This window comes from Nycticebus coucang, chromosome 1 (genome assembly GCF_027406575.1).
Source record: "Nycticebus coucang isolate mNycCou1 chromosome 1, mNycCou1.pri, whole genome shotgun sequence".
NCBI classification, from domain to species: domain Eukaryota; kingdom Metazoa; phylum Chordata; class Mammalia; order Primates; family Lorisidae; genus Nycticebus; species Nycticebus coucang.
This window is the reverse complement of record NC_069780.1, coordinates 149,724,734-149,730,579: the sequence shown is the minus strand read 5'-3', so window position 1 is coordinate 149,730,579 and position 5,846 is coordinate 149,724,734. Positions and strand designations below refer to the sequence as shown.

Genomic DNA, 5,846 nt, shown 5'->3' with positions numbered 1-5,846 from the left:
TGTTGCAGTTTGGCCAGGGCTGGGTTTGAACCCGCCACCCTCGGCATATGGGGCCGGCGCCCTACTCACTGAGCCACTGCATCTTCTTTATTCTGCATACTTTAATTCCAAAATAAAAAAACAATACACAACATCCAGTTGGTCAAACTCAGGAGGGAATAGGGCTTGAGACCTTAGTTTCCTGCCTTACACCCAAGGACAGTCAATTAAAGAAAAAACTAGACATCAGCAGAAGAAGCCAAGTGGGACATGGCCACTCAAAGGCTGTGGGAACCATGGGTAACACGATACAGAGGGCAAAAGGTTTCTAAGTATGAACTCCTAATCTACTTCTTCCATGCGAGATGCATCCTCATCACCTTCAAGGGGTGGGATTTCATCAGGAACAGCAGTACTGGGTTCCTCTGCTGTCACTTCATCTTCATCAATGCCTAGGCCTAGCTTGATCGTGCGATAGATGCGGTTGGAGTGGGTCTGGGGATCCTCAAGGGAGAAGCCAGAGGAGAGCAGTGCAGTTTCAAACAGCAGCACCACCAGGTCCTTGACAGCCTTGTCATTTTTGTCCTCCTCAGCCTTCTGCCGCAGCATCTCCACAATGGGGTAGTCAGGGTTTACCTCCAGGTGTTTTTTGGCCATCATATAGCCCATTGTGGAGTTGTCCCGAAGCGCCTGGGCTTTCATGATCCGCTCCATGTTGGCTCCATGTTTCCCAGCCATAGGTACTGGTCACGATGCAGCAGGGTGAAGACACAAGCCTATTGGAGATTGTCACCTTCTCGACTTTCTTATCCAAGATTTCTTTCATGAGCTTGCAGAGGTTCTCAAACTTTGCCTTGCTCTCTTCCATTTTCTTCTTCTCTTCCTCATCCTCGGGTAGCTCCAGGCCCTCCTTGGTAACTGAGACCAGGGTCTTCCCATCAAACTCCTTGAGCTGCTGCACGCAGTACTCATCAATGGGCTCAGTCATATATACCACCTCAAAGCCCCACTTCTGCACTCGCTCCACAAATGCAGAGTTGGCCACCTGCTCTTTGCTCTCACCGGTGATGTAATAGATGGACTTCTGTCTTTCCTTCATGCGAGAGACATACTCTGACAGAGAAGTCATCTCATCTCCAGACTGGGAGGTATGATAGCGCAGCAGCTCAGAGAGGCGTCGCCGGTTAGTGGAGTCCTCATGTATTCCAAGCTTCAAATTTTTAGAGAATGCCTCATAGAATTTTTTATAGTTCTCCTTGTCTTCTGCTAACTCAGAAAAGAGCTCAAGGCACTTCTTAACAATGTTTTTGCGAATCACTTTCAAGATTTTGCTCTGCTGAAGCATGAAGCAAGAGAGATGTTCAGGGGCAGATCCTCAGAGTCAACCACACCACGGATGAAGTTGAGATACTCTGGTATCAACTCATCACAGCTGTCCATGATGAACACACGATGGACATATAGTTTAATGTTGTTCTTTTTCTTTTTGTTCTCAAAGAGGTCAAAGGGAGCCTGACAAGGGATGAAAAGCAATGCCCTGAATTCCAACTGACCTTCTACAGAAAAGTGCTTGACTGCCAAGGGGTCTTCCCAGTTATTGGTGAGGCTCTTGTAGAATTCTCCATACTCCTCCTGGGTGATGTCATCAGGGTTTCTTGTCCAAATGGGCTTGGTTTTGTTTAATTCTTCCCAATCAATGTATTTTTCCTTAATCTTCTTGGTTTTCTTTTTCTTATCCTTACTGCTATCATCCTCCTCATCTGAGCCCACATCTTTGATCTAGGGTTTCTCTTCATCATCTTTATCTTCTTCTTCTTTCTCACCTTTCTCTTCTTCTGCCTCATCGTTGCTGATTTCCTTCTCTCGTTCCTTCTCCAAATAAAGGGTGATGGGATAGCCTATGAACTGGGAGCTCTTCTCAATACTCTGTCTGGTCTTCTTTAAGGTGGAGGATCACTTTAGTGCCCCTGCCAATGGGCTCACCATGATCAGCACGCACAGCGAAGGAACCCTCAGCAGAAGATTCCCAGGCATACTGTTCATCCTCGTTGTGTTTTGTGATCACAACCACTTTCTCTGCCACCAGGTAGGCAGAATAAAAGCCAACACCAAACTGCCCAGTCATGGAGATATCTGCACCAGCCTGAAGAGCCTCCATAAATGCTTTGGGAACCATTACCAGACTTGGCAATGGTTCCCAAATTATTTATGAGATCAGCCTTGGTCATACCAATGCCTGTGTCCACCAAGGTCAGAGTTCGTTCCTGAGGGTTAGTGATGATGTCAATTTTTAACTCTTTACCACTGTCTAACTTGGAAGGATCTGTCAGGCTTTTGTAACAAATCTTGTCCAAGGCATCAGAAGCATTAGAGATCAACTCTCGAAGGAAGATTTCCTTGTTGGAATACAAAGTATTGGTGATGAGCGACATAAGCTGGGCAATTTCTGCCTGAAAGGCAAAAGTCTCCACCTCCTCCTCTCCATGGTACACTTCTTTAGGCATCTTGAAGAAATAGAGCTATAAGTACTAGTAATCAGGTGGGTCGGGGCTATCAGACTCGCACGCAGCACCACAGCTACGCAGGGATGACTCAAGAGCAGTTTCCAAGCTTCTATAAAAATTAAATTAAAAAATATAAGACAGGGCGGCGCCTGTGGCTCAGTGAGCAGGGTGCCGGCCCCATATACCGAGGGTGGCGGGTTCAAACCCAGCCCCGGCCAAACTGCAACAAAAAAATAGCCGGGCGTTGTGGTGGGCGCCTGTAGTCCCAGCTACTCGGGAGGCTGAGGCAGGAGAATCGCCTAAGCCCAGGAGTTGGAGGTTGCTGTGAGCTATGTGATGCCACGGCACTCTACCAAGGGCAATAAAGTGAAACTCTGTCTCTACAAAAACAAAAAAAAAAATAAATAAATAAAAAATAAAAAAAAATAAAAAATATAAGACAAAATATGAATTTCATCCTTTAAAAATCTATCGGTCCTTCAGTACTTCCTACCTCAGTGAATGGGCCTTCTACCCACTCTACTTCTTCTACTAGAATTTTGGTATCATATGTAATAATCAATGGTAGAATATGTTACCGATATAATAATGTATATATATAATATAAGAAATATGTGTTCATTAATATTATTAGTTTAAAAATATTTAAGTACCCACTGTATATAAAACTCTATGCTAAGTTAATGACAAACTGGAGAGTCATAGTCCCTGTTCTAAGTGAGCTTACTTTTATAATAGGGGAAAAAGGAAGTTAAACCAATAATTATCAAATTAATAGCATAACATATTTGCATAAAGAAAAAGTTGATTGCTTTCTACAACAAGGAGTGATCTAGTCTGGAAAGGTAAGACTTTTTCTTTATTATAGATATTATTAAAACTGGGGGCTCATGACTAATTTCCACTGATAAACTATAAACTACTGAAAGATAAAGCCTGTGTTTTAAATGTCTATTATGTCTACAGAGCCAGCACACAGATACTTAAAAAATGCCTCTTGAATTACTGTTTTTATGAATCACTTGAGAACAATTAGCATTTGCTAAATCTTTTTGGACTTTAACAATGTTATATGTTTATTATCTTCACATCTGCTCTATGCAATTTGTCTATGTTACACTGTAGTTTGTCTACAGTACAGTTTACAATGCACCTTCTGCCTCCCTAGTTGTACATTGACTGGTCTTCCTGGTTATAGGAAATAAGGAATAGATATTTAATAGATTAGATGGACTTTTCTTCTTTCCAGTATGTAGTATAGTATTGTGTTTTTAAAAATTACTCAAAAACTACTTACTTGTTGGGATGGCTACTTAATGAAATGGCCAGGACTGTCGCCCATTTCAATGATGGAGGAAAACTACCATGCTAAGAGGGTAAGGTACTCACATTTAAATATTATGTAATGAGTGGTAAAATAAGAATCTTTGTGTCTTCTCACAGATAAAGATTTCTGCTTCTTTTTTGAGTTTTAGTTGCATATCTAGCGTAGTTCTTTTCCTATTGAGTACCTGTGGGAAGAAGGAAGATGTCTCACTGGAGGAAAGTGAGACTTTATTGTGGTTTTGATTTGCATTTCCCTGATGATTAGAGACTTTGAGCATTCTGTCATATGTTTATTAGCCATTAGTGTATCTGCTTATGAAAAGCTTCTGTTCATGTCTTTTACCCATATCCTCATGAGGTTTGATTTTTTTTTCTTGCTGATTTGCTTGACTTCTTTATAGGCTCTGCTTATCAGCCCATTATCAGATGTATGGCAAGCAAATATTTTTTTCCATTATGTAGGTTGTCAGTTCACCCTGTTGATTGTTTCCTTGGCTGTGCAGAAGCTTTTTAATTTAATCAGGTTCCATTTGTTAATTTTTTTCTGTTGCTGGGATTGCCTTTGGGGTCTTCATCATAAATTCTTCACCTAGGCTATGTCTGTAAGAGTTTTTCCAACTTTTTTTCTATAATTCTTATATTTTTGTGCCTTAGTTTAAGTCTGTTACCCATTGTGAGTTAATTTTTGTGACTGGTGAGAGGTGCAGATCCTGTTTCAATCTATTCAATGTTCCCAGCACCATTTATTGAATAGGGATTCTTTTTCTCTACATCAACCAATCCCAAACCCAGTAGAAGAAAAGAAGTAACTAAGGTCAGAGCAGAACTAAATGAGTCAACAACCGAAGAATTATACAGAAGATCAGTGACACAAAAGTTCTTTGAAAAGAAAAACAAAATTGACTGGCCTCTTGGCTAGATTAAACAAAAACAGAAAATAAGGGACCCTAATAAGCTCAATCAGAAATTAAAAAGTAGATATTACAATTAATACTACAGCAATATAAGACATCATTTCTGAACACTATAAAAAAACTCTTTGCACATACACTGGAAAACATTGAGGAAATGGACCAATTCATAGAAACACATACCTCCTTAGGCTCAATCAGGAAGAAACAGAACTCCTAAAGAGACCACTATCAAGTTATGAAATTGAAGCAGCAAAAAAAATCCTTCCAACGACATGTACTTGCTCATCTACTAGTTTCGTATTAATATTAAGGACATTGGATGTTTGCTTTTCCATTCTTGAGATACTTTATTTAAGGGATGTTCTCCAGATATTTCCAGGTAAATATAAAAGATGCGAAGTCTCTATCTTTCTTTAGGACTGAATAGTGGTCCATAGTATACATATACCACAGTTTATTTATCCATTCATGGGTTGATGGGCACTTGGGTAGATGAACAACTACACTCCCATGAGCGAGAATAACACACTTGAATTCAAGAAGGAGGGGATAAGGTATGCTCTCACCTAATTGGTACAATGTGGGTGTATATGGCAAACCTCTTGGGTGAAGGACTCAATTGCAACTTGGACTTTACCTAACATATGTAAAGAATGTAACCCAATTGTGTGTACTCTTACATTAATCTGAAACTTAAAAAAAAAAAAAGCCAAATTTTACCATACCTACAAATAAGAACTACTACCTATATTGCAAAAATTATTTTATAACATTGAGAAGGAAGGAATCCTTCCTAACTTGTTCTATGAAACCAGTATCACCTTAATACCAAAGGCAGGAGAGGAAACAACATAAAAAGCAAATTACAGATCAATATTTCTTATGAATATAGATGCAAAAATTCTCAATACAATTTTAGCAAAATGAATTCAATAGAACAACAACAACAAAATAATTCACCACACCCAGGTGGACTTCATTCTAGGGATAGAAGCATCTTTCAATATACGCAAGTTTATAAATGGGATTCATCACATAAACAGAAGCAAAAACAAAGAACATATTATCATCTCAATAGACACAGAGAAAATATTTTGACAAAATCCAGCATACTTTTCATGAC

General features: G+C 39.8%; 1 pseudogene across 1 annotated transcript; it reads right to left on the bottom strand.

Annotated features, from left to right (window-relative positions):
- Window positions 1-218: 218 nt before the first annotated feature.
- LOC128589567 (heat shock protein HSP 90-beta-like) lies at window positions 219-2,536 on the bottom strand (annotated as a pseudogene). Its single transcript, XR_008381109.1, has one exon. The product of XR_008381109.1 is annotated as a heat shock protein HSP 90-beta-like (transcript).
- Window positions 2,537-5,846: the final 3,310 nt, after the last annotated feature.